The sequence below is a fragment of the Elephas maximus genome, chromosome 6 (genome assembly GCF_024166365.1).
Source record: "Elephas maximus indicus isolate mEleMax1 chromosome 6, mEleMax1 primary haplotype, whole genome shotgun sequence".
Classification (NCBI taxonomy): Eukaryota; Metazoa; Chordata; class Mammalia; order Proboscidea; family Elephantidae; genus Elephas; species Elephas maximus.
The window spans coordinates 28,854,432-28,875,569 of NC_064824.1; the positions used below are offsets into that span (position 1 = coordinate 28,854,432).

General features: G+C 39.8%; 1 pseudogene; it reads right to left on the minus strand.

Annotated features, from left to right (window-relative positions):
* Positions 1-289: 289 nt before the first annotated feature.
* LOC126078146 (isoleucine--tRNA ligase, cytoplasmic-like) lies at positions 290-3,257 on the minus strand (annotated as a pseudogene).
* Positions 3,258-21,138: the final 17,881 nt, after the last annotated feature.

Genomic DNA, 21,138 nt, shown 5'->3' on the forward strand with positions numbered 1-21,138 from the left:
ATAACTTCTATCTTGAGAACTCAAATAAGTGAGAACTCAAGTATAGAAATCAACTCTGAAGGCTAAGGTAACATTGCATACCCCTAACATGATCGCATGGGTTTTTAAGGTCAAATGTGAATATTACTGTGAGGTCTCATCACTTGATGAATCAATCCCACTTGAACTTTGGACCAAAAGCAGCATATTACACGTGTACCAGCAGAAAATACCTTCATTGTGTCTGTGTGTGTGTTGGGGATGGGCGTAAGCCACAGAAAGGCTGACCAATCACATTTTTAGGTGAACTTTAGACCTCTGCCATTGTCAGGAATACAGAAACATACATAGTCCTCATATTCACAGTCTTCATGGAGATTTTCTCTGTAATTTCATGTGTTTGAATCTCATTCAGAAACAGCTTTAGCTTCCTGCTCTGAAGGCCAAATACATTGGCTGCTTCATACAGAAGACGTTGGTAGGGGAGTCCATTCTGCCTATTTGGGTTTTCAAGCAGGACAGTCCCTACTGTTCCCATTAAACATTCACGTGGTTCTGTGTTCAAGAGCTGTAGGTTCATATACTGACAGAGAGGAGTACTGGGATTGCCGATCAAAGTGGGGGCTGATCCTATAGTCACACAAAGTGTTTTTCCACTAAGACTCAGAAGGTCAGTTTGTTTTTTTATTTGTGTTTCACCATGGAAGACAACCAGCTCTGCATTTTTAACCCTGAAAATGCTAGCAACAACACTCTTCAGCTTTAAAAGGTCCAACGTAACATTGCTTTTTGGATTTTCTAGAAGCAAAATTCCACCTTGCTCACTGCTATTTGCATAAATGCCAACATTTGACATGCACAAGCAGGACGAGGCAGGGAAGACCCTCTGGTGAGTGTAATTTCCAGTTCAGACCCCTTTAACTGTGTTTATTTCTTGAATAAGGATTTTACCTGATGTAGGAACTGGATATGATTTCAAAGGAGCCTTTACAGTGGCAAATATAAAATCTGTGGGCCTTTCAATAACATTATTCAGTTATCTTCCTCCTGATTTTACTTTATAATAAACTGTTATTTCATGAGTTGGAACCAGATTGCACTTCTTGCGAAGTTTCTGGGTACAACTGATGACTGCCTGAGCCAATTCTTCATCCACAATTGACTGGTCCTTCAGCACATCACTCACAGCCTGCTCCTTAAAGCAAAGGTTTTCTGCTGTTACCACAGGGGAGTTAATCAGATATAATCTGAGGACATCAGCACCATATTTATGGATGACTAAAACTGGATCTGGATAATTCTTTTATCATTTGCTCATTTTTTGGCCATTGCTAACTAGGGCAAGCCCATTCACAATCACAGTCTTGAAAGCTGTTTGTTCAAGGAGCTGTGGACAGCACCAAATCAAAAAAAAAAAATCTGTTGCAGTTGAGTACATTCCAACTCATAGTCACCCTACAAGACAGACTAGGACTGCCCCATAAGGTTTCTAAGGAGTGGCTGGTGGATTTGAACTACCAACCAACCTTTTGGTTAGCAGCTGTAACTCTTAACCACTGTGTCACCAGGGTTTCACGGCCAGCACCAGCAGGATGTAAAACCATCCTCTGATTTGGTCAATGCTTTTGGCAATGAAGTCTGCAGGAAAGCATCATCAAACTCCTTGTTTTCAAATGGATAATGGACTTTCGCATAAGGCGTACTGCCACTCTCAAGCCAACAATCAAACACTTCAGAGGTTCGATGCAATGATCCCTTCTCACAGCGTGAAGGAATAGTAGATGGTCAATGCTCTTTCTGTGGGGATCTGAGATCTTTGCTCCTGACAGTTCTTCAAATTCTGCCACTGATCCAGTGCTTACTGCCTCTTGGAAGTCATCACTGACCCACAGTGGAATAGGGGTGCCCCAATATCTATTTCTGGAAATTGCCCAGTTACATGCATCTTTCAGCCATTTTCCAGATTCCTTCTCTCTCACAAACTCTCAAACCCAGTAACACAAGTCACTGTTGCTCAGTAATCTGTCCACCATGTGCTCCACTCACACAAACCAGCTGGGCACAGCCTTATAAATCAGAGGCGAGTCTGACTTCCAGCAGAAAGGGTAGATATGAGTGAAGGTATTGGCAACAAGAAGGCAGCTTTCTTCCTTTAGGGTCCCGATGATACTTTTGTCAGCATCCTTCACATACTGTCCCTTGAAATCTGTTACTTCTGCTGTGAGACAGCCCAATACATCAGCAGGGCAAACAGGGAATGAGTCTTTTTGAATAATGTTTGAAGTCCATACAGACCCTATAGTCATCAGCACCAAAGTAAGGAGCCTAGTGTACAACTCCAGTGCCTTCCTCCTCTCCCTGACAAGCACAATAAAAGCACCATTCTCTTTATACTTCACAAAGCAGTCAAAAGTGGCCTGTACTTCTTGCCTTTGAGATAGGCACCAGGAAAACTTTTAAGGATCTCATAGTCATTCTCCACTTTATAGAGGGCTGATAATCTGGCTTCCATTAAAATCAGTAATTTTGCTTTGATAATATATTTAATCTTCCCATATTGCGTACCAGGATTAACACAGATGGCAAGGTTACTAGATACAATCCACAGAGTGGGTATTCAAGCAACTAAACATATATTTTAATCTTCCTCCAAAGGGAAAGTTACCAATATTGAAGGATGTTGAGTATCTTTATAATTTTGATGAGATTCAAATTGGAAAGTGGAGTATTACATGCTGTGGAGAAGGGCATAATTTTCACACCTCTTTTTTTTATAAACAAGGCCTTTAACATAGAGTTGTTTGAAAACCCAACAGACAGATTCCATGACCTATAGGTACATAGTTTTGTAGTCACTGTCAAAGTCAATCCACTGGCCCAGCCTGGTTATAGTAGACTTCTACCCAGTAGAAAATCTCATCATAATTGCTCAGCACTGATTGTTATACTCTGCGATCACCATATTGGCCACATCCTCTGGTCCTCTGACTCCCAGTGTCTTATCAATTTCATTTTCCACAGGTAAACCATGACAATCCTATCCAAATCTTCTGTCAACACGAAATCCACTCTGATGAATATGTCTTGTAACTATGTCTTTAATTTTCCTGGCAAGTATATGTCCATAGTGAGGCCATCCAGTTGCAAACGGAGGAAAACCTTGGTCTATGTCTCGACTGCTTTAAGCATTCCTGAGAACAATTAAATTTGGACCAAAATTGCAAGATTTCCTTCTCTTCAGCAGGAAAACTGATGTTTTCTGGAACTTCCTGAATCATTTTGTTGCTAAGGAGTTAGGCAAGCCAGGGCAGGTCAGGAAGGATGGGTAAGCTCCGTGGGTGGGAGTGCCTCTGGAAGGAGCCTGGGTCCATTTGGAGATAACATGCTTATCTTGATGTCAGTGCTTCTCCAACAGAGAAGGGCAGGGGGAACTGAGACAGTGGGAAGACACAGTGCCTCCCCATAAGCAGTGGAATCAAGCACCCCAGCTGCAGCACAGGACAACTGCAGCACAGGACGATGGCCTGAGAACAAGGAATATAGCCAAGGACCATCGATTCTTCCTTCTATGTAATTCTAATTCCTTTCTGGTGTCCTGACACTGCCCTAAATTCTAATCCAGGCTTTCCATCATCCATCTCTTTATACTGTCTAGACCACCTCCAGTTTTTTGTCTTCTTCTCCTTTGAATGGATGTTGACCAGTTTAACTTCCCTAAACCCCCAGAAAAGCAATGACCAAAACTTTGGTGGCAGCCAAGCTTCTCAGCTATAGTCAATAATCTGCGCACTGACTCCGATGACCCTCAGCCACCAGTAGTTGGTCCCTAGCAGAATCCTCCAGTGTAGCCAGAAAAGCCTCCCCACTCCTCCACACTTTTCCAAGTTCTTCAAAATCTAAGTCAAATTTCATCAGTTCCATAAAGCCTTCCTTGATTCCTCTGGAGTTCTCCTTTCCCCAATTTAAACAACAATAGAGTTTTCTATGGCCCTACATTGCCACCATTTGGAGAGAAATAAAATGGTGCAAGAGAGTAAAGCCAACGTACAGAGAAGCTAAGATAGGGGGCATGTTTCATGTATAAGTAAATGAATCTTTAAATCCTTTCTGAAATAAGGCAAGGGATAAAGCAATCAAGTTTTACATAAACCTCTAACCAGAATGCCTAGAATTGAAAAAAAGAAAAACCTTGAGACATTTCTTTAAACAGACAAAACCAATGTTGGCAAGAAAATAAAGCAACTGAAACTTTCATATACTATTAATAGGAGCACTAACAGATCTAAAACCATGCCCTCCATTCTGGCTAGTGTTGGTAAAAAAAAAAAAAAGGTGACATTTGGCTTCTACTTGCCTCTCCTTTGTCTTAGATCTCAAATCATTCAGAATCTGGACAGAGAGGAGGAGAGCTGACCAGGTTTCTGATCTTCTGAAAAATTCTTCTTCTCAGCTGCCCTGGAGTTAGCCCTGGTGCGTGACGACCCCAAGCACAATGGAATGAAACTGCCTGGCCCTGTGCCATCCCTATGATCAATTGTGGATCAGACTGTTGTGATTCACAGAGCTTTCACTGGCTGATTTTTTGGAAGTAGATCAACAGGCCTTTTTTCCTAGTCAATCATAGTCTGGAAGCTCTACTCTCATGGATTGAATTATGTCCTCCAAAAATGTGTGTATCAGTTTGGCTGGGCCATGATTCCCGGTATTGTGTGATTTCCCAATATGGTATAAATCCTGCCTCTGTGATGTTAATGAGGGAGGATGGGTGGCAGTTGTGTTAGTGAGGCAGGACTCAATCTAAAGATTGGATTGTGCCTTGAGGCAGTCTCTTGAGATATAAAAGAAAGAAGTGAGCAGAGAGACAGGGGGACCTCATACCACGAAGAAAGCAGTGCTGGAAGCAGAGCACAACCTTTGGACCTGGGGACCCTGCGCCGGAGAAGCTCCTTGACCATGGGAAGATTGAGGACGAGGACCTTCCTCCAGAGCTGACGGAGAGAGAAAGCCTTCCCTTGTAGCTGACGCCTTGAATTTAGACTTTCAGCCTACTTTACTGTGAGGAAATAAATTTCTCTTTGTTAAAGCCATCCACTTGTGGTATTTCTGTTATAGCAGCACTAGATGACCAAGACATCCACTGAAACCTGCTCAGCATCATAGCAAAATGCAAGCCTCCCCTGACAGATGGGTAGTGGTGGTACCTGAGGTGAATTGGCCAGAATCAAACCCAGGTTTCCCACATGGAAGGTGAAAATTCCACCACTGAACCACCACCGCTCCCTGAAAAAGGTCTATCTTTTCTTTAAAAATGGCAGCAAAACTCTTATGCCAGAACCGTCTGCGAAGTGTTCTATCATTACATCCAAACAGTAAACCAGCCTCCAGGTTGTCCTTGGTGTGGTTGGCTTTGAGGCAGGAGGCTCTGCATTTCAGACAAAACAACATTCTCCTTTTTCCAAACACTAATGAGCTTACTTCTTCAGACTTCATTCTCCATCCTCCTGCCAGCATCTCTGAGCTGCTAAGGGCCTTTAGAGAAGAATTCTACTTGTCTTCCCCTGGCAGCCAGGCAACCAAGGTTATTGACTGGCATTCAGTTCTAGTGAATCCAACTAGGTAGGCATTTCACCCTGAAAATCATTTTCTGCTGAATTAAGTTCAATTCCACACCTTGGGTGAGCAGACCCAGGAGATTTTCTGGGGCTATTTCACATGAAAGGAAGAGTGCTCTGATTTTCAACTAAGAATAGATAAAATTCCCATGGGACACCTTAAGCAACCAACCACTCCTGCTGACTTCAGGTAACCAGTCTGGTGGTTGTTCTTCATTTCATTTAGCCCCAAGGAAACATTTTCTTTTCATGTGACATATCAAAAATAACAGACAGAGCTCCAAAACAATGAGCCATGCATTTTTGGACCCAGGTCATCTTTGGAGAACTTATCTCTCAGTAACTCATTCAATCCATGGGATCTTTTCACCTGAATGATTTCATGACACCTTACATTCATCCACTTATTCATTCACAATCTGCTTATTCATTCAGCGATATAGAACTAAGTACACATTTATTTCCCCTCTTTTTTTTTTTCCTCTTACACTATTCAATGCCTTGTTCACAGTGCACTCCCAAGAAGTCTCCTTGATTAAGTTCATTCTGCTCTGATCAGACACAACCCATCTGTCAGTGACGGCTTACATTTTGCTATGATGCTGGAAGCTATGCCACTGGTATTTCAAATACCAGCCAAGTCACCCATGGTGAACAGATTTCAACGGAGCTTTCAGACTAAGACAGGCTGTCATGGATTGAATTCTGTCCCCCCAAAATATGTATCAACTTTGTTAGGCTATAATTCCCAGTATTGTGTGGTTGTCCTCTATTTTGTGATTGCTATAATTTTCCTATGTGTAGTAAATCCTAATCTCTGCCTGTGGTTAAAAAAGCAAGATTAAATTATGTTAAAGAGGATTAGGGTGGGATGTAACACCCTTACTCAGGTCACATCCCTGATCCAATGTAAAGCGAGCTTCCCTGAGGTGTGGCCTGCATCACCTTTTATCTTAAAAGAGATAAATGGAAAGGGAAGCAAGCAGAGAGTGAGAGACCTCATACCAGCAAGAAAGTAGTTCCAGGAGCAAACCATGTCCTTTGGACTAGGGATCCCTGCACCTGAGAAGCTCCTAGACCAGGGGAAGATTGATGACAAGGACCTTCCTCTAGTGCCGAGAGAGAGAAAGCCTTCCCCTGGAGCTAATGCCCTGAATTTGGGCTTGTAGCCTCCTAGACTGTGAGAGAATAAATTTCTCTTTGTTAAAGCCATACACTTGTGGTATTTCTTTTATAGCAGTACAATATGGCTAAGACACAGACTAAGAAGAAAGGCCTGGAGAAAATAAGCCAGTGAACAACGAAGACAGATGAAGAGTTGATGTATTCTGTGGCTTTGGCAAAGAATATTGAATATACTGTGGACTTCCAGAAGAATGAACAGATCAATCTTAGAAGAAATATAACCAGAATGCTCCTTAGAAAAGAGGATGGAAAGACTTTGGCTTGCTTACTTTGGACACATCATTAGGAAAGACCAATCACTAGAAAAGGACATCATGTTTGGTAAAGTAGACAGTCAATGAACATGAGGGAAACCCTCAATGAAATGGATTGACACAATAGTCACAACGATGGATTCAAACATCCCAAAGAGCATGAAGATGGCACAGGTCTGGGCAACATTTTGTTCTGTTATACGTGAGGTCACCATGAGTCATGGCCAAGTCAGCAGCAAACAACAACAAAAATAAATGACAGATTTAATTGCTATACCTGTGAGAGTCCCCAGAATTCATTTATTCTGCAAGACTGCCTCCCACTTTATTGTCCCTTGATAGGACCCATACAGCTGGTGAGAGTGGAGGAGGGTGTGAGTGGTGACCATCTTACCTTTATACCAGATCGCTTTAGTGGAATAACAGCCTTCTAGTGCTGATAGACAACAGAAGACCAGTAAAATAAGTCAGATGGATGGCTCTACTTACCCACTTCCTTTTTCTTCCCCCTCACCCTTCTGACTATTTGAGCATGAGTGTCGCTCCTTAATTCTACTCATAATGGGATAGGCTATAACTCCAAACCCAGAGATATGATAATATGGGTAATAAATCCTGCCCAGAATCCCACCTGTTAGGACAGTCTCCTGGCTTGAGAATGAGTAGCCATCTTACTGAGCAGGCTCTTGAAGTGTAGGGCATGGCTCAGATTGAAGCCACTCAGAAACGGTGCCCTCACTCAATGGAATTTTTGAATTGAAATACACTAATTATCAAACCAATATGACAGGCAGGGAGTAAAATAATACCAATTCTCTTCCAAAAATAAATAATTAACGCCCTGCCAGCTTTCTATTAACCATAGAAACTGGAGCAGGGAGAAGTACAGGCAGTTGGAATTCACAGATATTTCCAAAGATTTTCTCTAGCAAGTGACAGCAAGTGGGCTCATTTTCAGAGGCTTCAAGGTCAATTCTAATGTAATAAACAAAGTGATAGAAATTGTGTGAATGCAGCAGAGAGAGAGAGACACTGACTTGAGAGTAATCAATAGGAACCAGCCCAGATACTTATTCACACTTGACATGCTTGTGCCAAGCCCTTAGACTTTGTTCCTGATCTCACTACTCATTCGGACCTTTGGGCTTAATGCAAATTAATTAAGCTGCCATGCAGCTCATGTGACCACTATTGAGGTTTTAAAATAATTAAGAATGACGGCAACTGATTAAAACCTTTCCATGCTGCTGTCGCAGTTTATGAATTATAAGTTCCACATTAATGTGACTCAGCTGTGACTGCAGATTAGCTGGAGGATATTCATTAAGATGGAATTAAAAGGCTACAGTAGCTGTGACATCCTTTTGTTTCTTACTTCCTGAATGCTTTCCAGGGTGTGAAGGCACAAAAATAATATATTTCCACAGCATTTTACAAATAGGATAATATTCTTTATCCCCTTTGATCCTCCCACTAATCCTGTAAGATTGGCAATGCTAGTGTTATTCTTTTTGTTTTACAGAAAAAGAAACCAAAGCTCAAAGAAGTTAAGTGGTTCACACAGATAATAAAGAAGGGAATATAGTCAAACACCCAGGCTTGCAAATTCCCAATGCAGTATTCTTCCAATATGCCATGATTCCTCTCCTCTAAGAACTGTTCTTCTCCAGAAGCAGTCTCCCCAACCTCCTATTTTAGATGCCTGAAATTTCCAAACACAGAAATTCATTACTTTGGCTTAAAGCAAAGATTCTTATATTAAACCAGAGGAGAAGAATTTTCACTAAGAGATAGCAGAATGAAAATATCTTTGTTTCACTTTTTCCTTCAAAGTCAATGCAAACCACAAAAAGAAACAAAACACAGGGAAAAAACATCATTTTCAATGAGGTAAGTGTCTTAGTTATCTAGTACTGCTATAACAGAAATAACTCAAGTACATAGCTTTAACAAACACAAATTTATTCTCTCACTGTTTTGGAGGCTAGGAGTCTGAATTCTGTGTACCAGCTCTAGGGGAAAGCTTTCTCTCTCTGTCGGCTCAGGGGAAGGTATTTGTCTCCTTTCAACATCTGTGGATCTGGCATTCCTTGGAGATCTCCATGTGTCTTGGCATCAATCTTCCCCTGGGTCTAGGAGGTTCTCAGTGCAGGGACCACTGGCCCAAAGGACATGCTCCACTCCCAGCTCTTCTTTCTTGGTAGTAGTGATGTCCCTCTCCTCTATGCTCACTTCTCTATCCTTTTACATCTTATAAGATAATTGGTGTGACTCAAGCAAGGATGTGACTTGAGTAATGGCATGACTTGAACACGGCTGTGACTTAAGTAAGGATATGACTTGAATAAGGGTGTGACTTAAATAAGTCTATTCGACTCAAGATACACCTCACACTAATCCTACCTTATAGAGATTTTAGAATTTATAACACATAAAATAGAGGATAGTTACGTAATATCACAAAATGGAGGATAACTATATCAGATCACAAAATGTAGGATAATTACATACTTCTGGGAATCATGGTCTAGCCAGCTTGACACATATTTTGGGGGGACACAATTCAATCCATGATAGTAAGGAAAAAACAACAAGCCCAAAGCACAAACTATGAAGCACACCTGTCAAACACTGTGAAATCTGAGTCTAGTTTAAAGAGCATGGCGAGAACCAACTCATGTAGTGAAGACATCGTGGAAGTTGCAGATTTTCCCAAAAGCAAGCACCATTAAGAAAAAAATACCACCAGTCTTCCATAAGCCCATCCAAAGACTAAAAAACAAAAATGGAGAGTACTTCCCAGCTCCTTTTATGAAGCCAGCTTAAACTCAATACCAAAGCCCGATAAGGCATGTTATGTAAAGGAAAATTACAAAACAAGCTTACTCGTTAATCCAAAACATAGCACTAGAACTCAAAAATCCTAAATAAAATTCTATCAAAAAGAATCCAGCAATATATTAGAAAGATAATGCATCATAACAAAGTTGAGGTAATTCCATAAATTTGAAGGTGGTTTAACTATTAAAACACAGAACAATTCATTACATCTATAAAAAAGAGAGAAGTGGATAAATTTGTACAGCAATTCTATGTGCCAGGGCATTATTAAAAACAATACAGCAATCAGTCAGCAATTCGTGGAGTTTAAAAACTGGATGTGATCAGGAAAGACAGGAAGAAAGCCCTATCACAACCACTGTCATCTCTGGGTGACTATGGGCATACCCAACGCTGTTTCTTTCTGAGAAGCACCATCAGAAGCTGAACATTGTGGGGGAGAGGGAAATACACATTTTACTAAAATAATCCAGCCAGTCAGTAAATATATAAACAAGAAAATCCCCAAGAAGGGGTAGAGAGGACAAGTAGTGAGATTTTCTACAATATATTATCTAAAATGTCCAGTTTTCAATAAAAAAAAAATACAAAAAATGCAAAGAGAGGGAAATATGACTCATACACCAGAAAAACAAAAAAGGCAGGAAAGAGGAACTACTCGTGAGAGAGACCAGGTATCAGATTTACCATGTAAAAAACTTCAAAGTGATCATTATAACATTTTTACAGAACAAAAGGAAACTGTGACTAAAGAAGTAAAGGAAGGTGTGATGACAATGTTACATCAAATAGAGAATGTCAATAAAGGATAAAAATTATTTTCTCTCCCCCTCCCCCGCCCCACGACATGACAACACTCGCCCTTCTCTTCCTTGGGTTCCCTATTATCAGCTTTCCTGTCCCATCCTAAGAATTATTTTTTAGAAAGAGACACACATGGAAATTATCAAGTTAACTGAAATAAAATTCACTAAAGGGATCAACAATAGATATGAATTGGCAGAAGAAAGAATAAGTGAATAAGTAAAGACAGGTGAATAAAGATATGTAAGTTGAAAACAGAAATTCTAATTTCTAAACTGAAATTAGAAATCAATAGCAGGAAAAAGTTTAAGAAACTCAAAGATGCAGAAATTAAACAATGTAGTCCTAAATATGCAATGGGTCAAAGAAAACACCAAAACAGAAATCATAAAATACTTTGAGATGAATGAAAATGAAGACGCAGCACAATAAGACTTAAGGAAAACAGCTAAAGCAGTACTTACAGGTAAATTTATGGCTGTAAATACTTATATTCAGAAATAAAAAAAGATCTCCAAACAATTACCTAACCTTCCACCTCAAGACACTAGAAAAAGAAGAGCAAACTAAACCTAAAGCAAGTAGAAGAAAATAATAAATATTAGAGTACAATTTAATGAAATGGAGAGCAGAAAACAATAGAGAAAATTAATGACACTAAAAGCTGGTTCCTTGAAAAGATCAACATTAATTGGCAAATCTTGAGCTAGATTTACCTAGAAAAAAGAGAGAGAGAGGACTCAAATTATTAGAATCAGAAATGAAAAAGAGGGCATTGCTACCACCCTACAGAAATAAAAAGGATTATAAAGGAGTACTATGAACAATCATGTGTCAAAAACTTAGAAAAGTTAAATGAAATGCACAAATTCCTAGAAAGCCACAAATTATTGAAACTGACTCAAGAAGAAATAGTCTGAATAGACCTACAAGTAAAAGGATTGAAGTAGTGATTTTAAAAACTACACACATAGAAAAGCTCAGGCCTAAATGGCTTTACAACTGAATTCTACCAAACGTTTAAAGAAGAATTAATATCTATACTTCATAAAGTCTTCCAGAAATTATAAAAGGAAGAAACACTTCCCCTCTCAGTCTGTGAGGTGAGTATTACTCTGATACTAAAACCAGGCAAAGATATCACAAAAAAACTGTGGACAAATATCTCAACAAATGTCATAAAACCATCAAAAAAATACTAGCAAACTGAATTAAACAACATATATATAGAATTGTACACCATGACCAAGTGGAATTTGTCTCAGGAATTCAAGACTGGTTCAACATCCAAAATTAATTAATGTGACGCATCATATAATACAATAAAAAATTTAAAAATCATGTGATTATCTCAGTAGATGCAGAATAAGCATTGACAAAATCCAATACCCCTTTATGATAAACAACCTTCAACTTGATATAGGGTATCTCCAAAAAAAAAAAAAAGGCTAATAAAGGCTAATATCATACTTAATGGTGAAAGATTGATGCTTTCCCCTAAGACCAAAAACAATACAAGAATATCTGCTCTCTTCACTTCTATTCAACATTGTACTGGATGTTCTAGTCAGAATAATTAAGCAAGAAAAAGAGATAAATGTATCCGGGTTAGAAGGGTACAAGTAAAACTATATCTAATCACAGATGACATGATCTTATATAGAGAAAATTCTAAAGAATCCATTAAAAAAAAAGTTAGCACTAATAAACAAGTTCAACAAAGCTACGAGATACAAGATCAATATGCAAAAATCAATTGTACTTCAATATTGTATGATTCCATTTATATGATACATTTAGGATAGGCAAGCGTACAGAGACCAAAGTTTATTAGTGGTTACTAAGGTTCAGGGAAGAGAGGGTAAAGGGGGAGTCACTGCTTAGGAGACACTGGGCTTCTGTTAAAGCTGGTATAAAAATTTGGAAATGGATAATGCTAATCGTTGAACAACATGATAAACATAACTAGTGTCCAAAAAACAAAAATTTTAAAACTATAAAAAAATAAATTGTATTGCTATACATTTGGTATGAACAGCCCATAAATTAAATTTAAAAATTCTTTATTAAGAATTTAAGAAAACAATTCTATTTACAATAGCATTAGAAAGTATAAAATATGAATAAATTTAACAAGAAAAGTGAAAAACTTATACTCTGAAAACTACGAAATATTGTTGAAAGAAATTTTAAAAGAAAAATAATTGAAAAATATCCCATGTTCATGGAACAAAAGACCTCATATTTTTAAGATGGGGCATGCCCCAAACCAACCTATAAATTTAACACAATCCCTGTCAGAATTCCAGCTATGTTCTTTGTAGAAATTGACAAGTTGATTCTAAAATTCACATGGAATTGTGAGGGGCAGTTCCTTAAAAGAAAAGCCAAAACCACCTTGAAAGAACAAAGCAGAAGAACTTATACTTCTCTATTTCAAATCTTACTAAAGATCAACAGCAACTTAAGACAGTGTGGTACTGGCACAAAATAGATGTATAGATCAAAGGAATAGAATTGAGAGTTCTGAAATAAATCCACACATCTATGACCAACTGATTTTCTACAAGTGTGCCAAGACCATTCAATGGGGAAAGAACAGTCTTTTCAACAAATGGTGCTGGGAAAACTAGATAGATAGCCACATGCAAAAAATGAAGTTGGACCCTTACCTAAACAACATATACAAAAATTAACTCAAAATAGATCAAAGACCTAAATGTAAGAACCAAAACTATAACACTCTTAGAAGAAAACATAGGGGAAAATCTCCATAACCTTGGATTTGGCAAAAGATTCTTAGGTATGACACCAAAAACATGAGTGGCAAAAGAAACATGAAGAAAGTGGACTTCATCAACATTTAAAGCTTTTTTATTTCAAAGGACACCAGGAAGAATGTGAAAAGACAACACATACAATGGCAGAAAATATTTGTAAATTATATCTGATAAAGAACTCGTATCCAGAATGTATAAAAAACACTTCAAATTCAAAAAGAAAAAGACAAATAACCCAGCTAAAAAATAGGCAAGGTTCACAGAATAATTTGTGTAGAAATTGTTGGATGGGAACCTAAACTGCTGTGTAAACCTGCCCTGAGCATAATAAAATATTATTTTAAAATAAATAAATAAAATCACAGTTAAAAAAAAAAAAAATGGGCAATGAGCCTGAATAGATATTTCTCCAAGGAAAATATACCAACAGCCAATAAGCCCATGAAAAGATGCTCGACATCATTAGTCACTATGGAAATGCAAATCAAAACCATACCCACCAGAATGGCTAGAACTAAAAATTCAGATAACAACAAGTGTTGACAAGGATGTGGAAAATCAGGATCCTCCTACATGTAAAACGGTGCAGCCACTTTGAAAAACAGTCTGACAGTTCCTTAAATGATTAAACCATTCTTAGGATAGACCCAAGAGAAATGAAACAACTGTCCACATAAAAACTTGTACATGAATGTTTATAGCAGCATCATTCACAATAGCCAAAAGGTGGAAACAACCCAAACGTACATCAACAAATGAATGGATAAACAAAATGTGGTATATACAAACAATGATGTATCATTCTGCCGTAAGCAGTGAGGAAGCACGGATACATGCTACAATTCAATGAACCTCAAAAATATTATGCTAAGTGAAAGAAGCCAGACCGAAAAGGTCAGCGCACGTATGGCATGATTCCGTTTGTATGAAGTATCCAGCAGAGATAAATCCATAGGGCAGAAAGTATTAGATTAGTGGTTGCTTAGAGCTGAGTGGGAGTTGCAGAGAGAGCTGGAGTATGGGGTTTCTTTTCCAGGTGACGAAAATGTTCTAAAATTGACTGTGGTGACGGTTGCACATATCTGTGAATATACTAAAAACCAGTGAAAGTACAGTTTATGTGGATGAATTATATGACATGTGAATTACATCTCAATAAAGATTTTTTTTTAGTTATATTGTGTTTTAGGTAAAACTTTACAGTCCAAATTAGCTTCTCATTCAAAAATTTATACACAAATTGTCTTGTGACATCAGTTGCAATCCCCGCAATGTGTCAGCACTCACCCCCTGGCCCTTTACACCCCAAGCCTCCCACATCCATTCTTTCAGGTTTCCTGTCCCTTCCTGCCTTCTCGCCTTTGTTTTGGGACAGGCGTTGCCCATTTGGTCTCGTATATTTGATCGAACTAAGGACCACGTTCCTCATGTGTGTTACGGTTTGTTTTACAGGCCCGCCTAATCTTTGACTGACAGGTGGACTTTGGGAGTGCCTTCAGTTCTGAGTTAGGAGGGTGTCTGGGGGCTATAGTCTACGGGGTTCCTCGGTCTCTGTCAGACCGGTACGTCTGATCTTTTTGTGTGAATTTGGATTTTGTTCTACACTTTTCTCCAGCTATGTAGATTTTTTTTTTTTTTTTTTAACGGTGGGAACTAGGAACATTTCAGACCCTAAAAAAAAAAGAACATGAACAAGAACAAGAAGAAAGTTCTGAAAGTATAAAAATGAGTTTTTAACCCATTCCTAGTCGAATGTTTAAGCAATATACAGGCATCAATATGGCAAGAAATAAGAGTTTAGAAAGAAAGGAAATGAGCTTAAAGGTGTTTGTGTTAAGACTGAAACCGTCTACATTTAGAACTAAGACTAACCTGTAAAAATTATGGTTTCAAAATTAGATACCATAAACCTTAACTCTAAACCTTAACTGCCTATAAATATAAATATCGTTAATAAAAATGTTAGAATAGGAGAGATTGGAGAACCTGTAATGCTAATTTTGTCAATTTTCTTAGCAAGATATGTAAGTTGGAATGCCTTTGGCTTTGACACAGATACCCCCAACCAAACAATAGGAGGTGTATTCACTCACAAGAAGTCCTGATGTAGAGAGCCTCCGAGTAAGCTAATTCAGCAACTATGCTATCACTGAGGACCTAGGCCACTTTTATATGTCTGCCCTGCCACCTTTGTGATGTTGCCTTGCTCCTCCCCACAACTCCCCCGTCGATGTCTGCCACAGGTGCACATATCCCTGTAGATGTGACAGTGTCCAGTGGAAAACGAGAAAAAAAAATCTTTTTCAGAAGCCTCTCCTGCAGACCTCTGTTCACGTCTTACTGACTTTAGAACTAAGTCCCATAAAAAATTTTAAAAATCATGCTCACCCTTAATCCTGTCTTTAGCAAGGTGAATGCAGCTATCATAACAGACATAAATTAATTAGGAGCTAGGGTGAAGGTCCCTGTCTCTAGCACATAGTGGAGTTCGAATACCTGAACGAAATCCTAGCAAGAAAGAAGGAAGTCAATAGATACTGCTTGAGGTTGAAACAGATGGTTAAAAAGTGAAATGACTCTAATTTCTTACAATTTCTCATGATCTTCCTTATGAATTTACAAAGCCTTTTAGGAGCTAATAATGTTTAGTCTGGAAAATCATTTAAAGTTCAGTAGTTATGAGAGTTTTTTTTTTTCTTTATTCATAACAATAACAGTAATTTTTAATTTGAAAGGTATACATAGTATAATAAAAAATTTAAAAAGCAACTTGTAAATGGTAGCTATTATTACAAAACATAAATAAATTGAGGAGCAACTACATTGAATAAACATTAACTTCTTTTAATTATTTGTATGATTATCAGCTATTAATATCTTCGTCTAGATTAGCTTAGATTAATTTATCTGATGTATTAGATAGAAAACAGCACAGTTTGGGAAGAAAGAGGAGTTCATAGCACTAAAGGAGTGTTGTGGGAGGGGAGAGGTTTTGACCAAGGCATTACTAGAAGCCATGGGGAGGGGCAGACTAAGGCAGAGCAAATGACCTTCTTATGCCTCCTCTATTAAATGCACAGAAAGGCGCCTGTGGAACATTCGAGGTCTGAGCCACAGTATCTATTTAATATTGACAATGTGGCCATGGGCCAGAAGTTGATGATACAAAAATGAATGCAACTCAGCACCTGCCCTCAAGCACTCACAGTCTAATGGGAAGATGAACTCATAAAAGGCAATTTCCAGCCCAACAATAGAGATGCAATGGTATGAGCTACAGCAATTGCCCAGGGAGGGGAGTGATTAATTCATTTTGGAAAGTCAGAGGCTACTCTATAGAGAAAAAAATAAAAATTAAAGGCTGCTTTTGAGCTAACCAAGGAGAGAAAAGGACTTTCCAGAAAATGAGAATTACACCCTGAAAAGAGCAGGTTTCAAGTAGCATGGCCTGCTTGGGGGACCAGACATTCAACCAATACTGATGTAGTGTGGCAGGGAAGGGAAATGAAGCTGGAGGAGGAGACAGGGACTAAACCTCACAGGGCCTTACTTGCCTTACTAGGGAGAATGATGGTTATTCTGCAGATGATGGGAGCCACAGAATGCTGTTAAATAAAATGTCCTGAATTTAATTTTTAAAGAGACTTTGGTGTTCTATGGAAAACATATTGGGGCAGGTCAAGATGGAAGTTCAAAGACTCGTTAGGATACAGATGCAGATAATAGACATTGGAGTCTGAACAAGAGAAGTGACCCTAGTCACCCTTCCTAGGTGACAGAAGTAAGCAAATAGTCATTGAGTGTCTATGAGGTTTGATGGAGACAAAGAAGTAAAATAGGGCATGCAGGATTCTGGCTTAAGCAACTGGGTGAATGTGTGCCAGAGGTGAGTTCAGTCTGAGGCACCTTGAACTCAAGGTGTCAGCGGGACAACCCAGGGAAGATAACATTTGGCAGCTAGATGTAGGTTTCATCCAGCAATATGGATTTTAGATTCTTGAGGTGACATCTCCTAAAGCTACAAAAAGGAGGTCAAATTGCCTAGGGAGTGAAGAGAGAATGTGAACAGAAAATAGACGGGTCTCCACAATTTGGCAATGAGTGGGTCAGTGCATCAAGAAGACCAAGGGGTGACAGTCAGAGTGTAGGAGGGATACAAGAAAAAATGGTGCATCCAAATCCAGAGGATGAAAAAGTTTGTAGATAAGGAATAATCAACTCTAAAAAAGGGGGGGGGGGGAGAGGAAGAAAGGAAGGAAAGAAGGAAGGAAGAAAAGAAAAGAAAAAGTAGAAGGAAGAAGAGAACGTGGAGGGGTGTGATGGTTAAGATTGTGTCAACTTGGCTAGGCCATGATTCTCAGTGTTTGGCAGTCATATAATGTTGTGATCACTTCCCTGTTGAGATTTGATATGTGATCGCCTCCATGACGGGATGTGCTGTGAGTAGCCTTGGGCGTGCGGCCTGCATAGACTATAAGCAGACATTCTGGCAAGGCTGGGGGGCTTTTTGCTCATGCTGGATCCTGCAGTTGTCTCTTGTTTGTCTGACCCCTGGTTCCTGGGACTTGAGCTAGCAGCTTACCTGCGGTCTGACCTGCTGATCTTGGGATTCATCTATCTTCACAGCCTATGAGCAAGAGCCCTGCTCTCTGACCTGCTGATCCTGGGTTTGCCAGCCCCTGCAGCTATGTGAATCAGGAGAAGCCTTTAATCTGACCCACAGGCTTGGGACTTTCCAGCTTCTACAACCATGCGAGTTGTTTCCTTGATATAAATCTCTCTCTATATATATATATGCTTTACTGGCTTGTTTTCTCTAGATAATCCAGCCTAAGACAAGGGCAATGAGGAGGAAGGCATAAAGGTGATAAAAAAGAAGATGAAGAACAGGGAGGAGGAGAACAAACAGGAAGACAAGGAGGAAGAGGAGGGAGAAGCGACCCTATAGGACAGAGTAGAACTGCCCCATAGGATTTCTAAGGCTATAAATCTTTACCAAAACAGACTGCCACATCTTTCTCCCATGGAGTGGCTGGTGGGTTTGAACCAGTGACCTTTCAATAAGCAGTCAAGCACTTTAACCACTGCACCACCAAGGCTCCTAAACTAACATTAACTGAGCACTAACTCAGTGCCAGAAGCCAGGTTAGAGCTAATGGCCATTAGCTAGTTAAGAAGCCCACGAGGTAGACGGTTTGGTCCCCATTGAAGAAACTCAGATTTGCTTCTTCCCCAAAACCATTTGACTAATAGCCCGTGGCAGAGACAGGCCTTTATACCACGTCTGTATGATTCCAAAATTCAGGACTTCTCCCTATATGAAAAAAAGAGTCAGTCTCTCTTAATTTTTTAATTAACTGCTGTTCCTCAGATTCCAAAGTGCAGGTGAGCGATTTATAAGAAAGACATGTACCCCTGTAATGTATACAAACTGAGTTCTTGTAGCTCAGACTGTATTTGAAGTATCTTAAATTTCATGGCAAATCCTCTTTCTACATCAAAGAGCCCTTTCAGAGAGCAAAGAGCTGTTCCCTAAATTATCTCTTGTTTTGTGTGTCCAGTTTCCTTAAAGTCAAGCTCACTTCTGCCACTCAGGAAACTGCACACCCTGAAGGAGCACCAAATCCAAAATCTTTTTTCGTTTTTGATGAGAGTAAAGAGAGGCAGAGCTCGGGAACCATCAGAGCAGCCCTTGGAAGGAGACCCCAGTGTTCCAGGCTCAGACCCTCGAAGTGCACTTCTCTTTACGGAGCCAGTGAGATTCGCAATCCCTCCTCACGAGCCCACGCTGTCCAATCATAACAGACTTTTGCTCCTACACATTCCTGGAACTTCTGGGGTAGGCATCAAGCCTAAGTCAGCACAGAGTTGCTCCTTCTCCCGTTTGCACGAACCTCTCAGCAAAGACAGGTTAAGGGGGAAACGGGGCACATCTCTGGGCTGTCTCTGTGAAACTCCAACACTTCTGCCCATTCCCTTAACTTGTCACATCTGTGGGAAGGCTTCTCCATCACTTTCCCCATCCACTTCCAAGAAATCAAGTAGGTGAACTTGAAGGCAAGCACAGACAGCTACATCTATGCCTTCCATCTTTCCACATCTGTCCTTACTATATGAAGAAATCTGTACAAATCCCTGTATACCAAAATGGACTGAGCCCAGGGTGTTACTACCTGGACAGAGATGCTGCCCCCTTGGCTTGAACTTAAACTCTACTACAGAGTCATCTTTTGGGCTGATCATCCATGTGATCTACTAAATATTTCCAGTTTCTTCTCCTGCAAACAGGTAACCCTTCCCCAGTCTCTTTAAAGTTAGATATGGCCACGTAACTTCCTTTGGAGCAGAAGTGACATGTATCATTTTTAGGTGGAAGTTCTAGGAGCCAGTTTGATGGCAGAAGCAAGTGTTGACATGAACCCTGTGTCAGCCTAAGAGATCACGAAGAAAAGAGTCCCCTGTTGGCCTCTTGTGGATGTGTATCAAAGAAGTCCAGGTTGACACGAAATTACTCAGGAGAGGCACCAAACCAAAAGTGGAATCTGGTCAGGGAAGACTTCCTATAAGAGGTTGGCACTGTTGCTGGTGCTGAGTAGGAGTAGAGGATGAGTAGATGGTAACAAGGCAACGGGTGGGTGGCATGGAGCAGGGAAGGCGGCATTCCAGGCAGAGGGAACAGCATGTGCAAAGGCCCAGAGGTACAACATGGAGAGAGAAAGGAAGAGACAAAATGATGGAGGGAGAAAGAGCAGGTGGAGTTGTCAGCGGGGGCCTGGTGTGCCTAAAAACTCCTTTCCTGGTGAACTTTGGTACTACTCCAATTCCCACCAGAGAAAAGAAAGTGAGAGAGACAGAAAACTTATAGGGGAAGAGAATAAGAAAAACAGAAAAGTGGATTTAAAAGAACTGAAATAAAACAGGGAGCCCAGCAAATTCAGACTAGAGAAGAAAATAAGAAACAAGATGGCAGAATGATTCATCATTCTGTTTGGTAGTCACTCAACTCTTCCCTAACATAAACTTCTGCTTTGCTCTCCCAGCCTCCTTAGTTGAGCCAAGTATTCCTTGCCCTTTCCCACATGGAGTGTTTGCTCACATCACCCTACCCCACCCTGCCTTCACTCTCACCTTAAACCTCTCCCCAGCCACCTCTCCCCTGGGTGCCCTCCTCCTCTGAGCCTCTGTGCCAGATGGAACTGTGGTATTGTTGGCTGTGTTTTTCTGCTCACGTAGAAGAGTCTAAGCTGCTGGAAAGCAGGGAAACTATAACAAACCCCAATTTGCTCAATGCCAGGATCAATACATGAATTCGAATACATAAAAGGTAATTGATAAATATTTTTAACTGATTGACAATTTGGAATGAGTTATTGTTACTATTAAAAAAAAAAAAGTTGCCATCAAATTGACTCTGACTCATGGTGACCCTACGTGTGTCAGCGTAGAACTGTTCTCCATGGTATTTTCAATGGCTGTAAAGGTAGGGATCACATACCTTTCTTTCATGAATCCTCTGGATGGAATTGAACCTCCAACCTTTCAGCTGCCAGCCAAGTGCATTAACAATTTACATCACCCAGGGACTCCATTACCACTATAACAACCATTTATTAAGTGCCTATTATGTGCCAGGCACGCCAAATAATAAGAATAATAGCAATGGCTAGTATTACTAATGAGCCA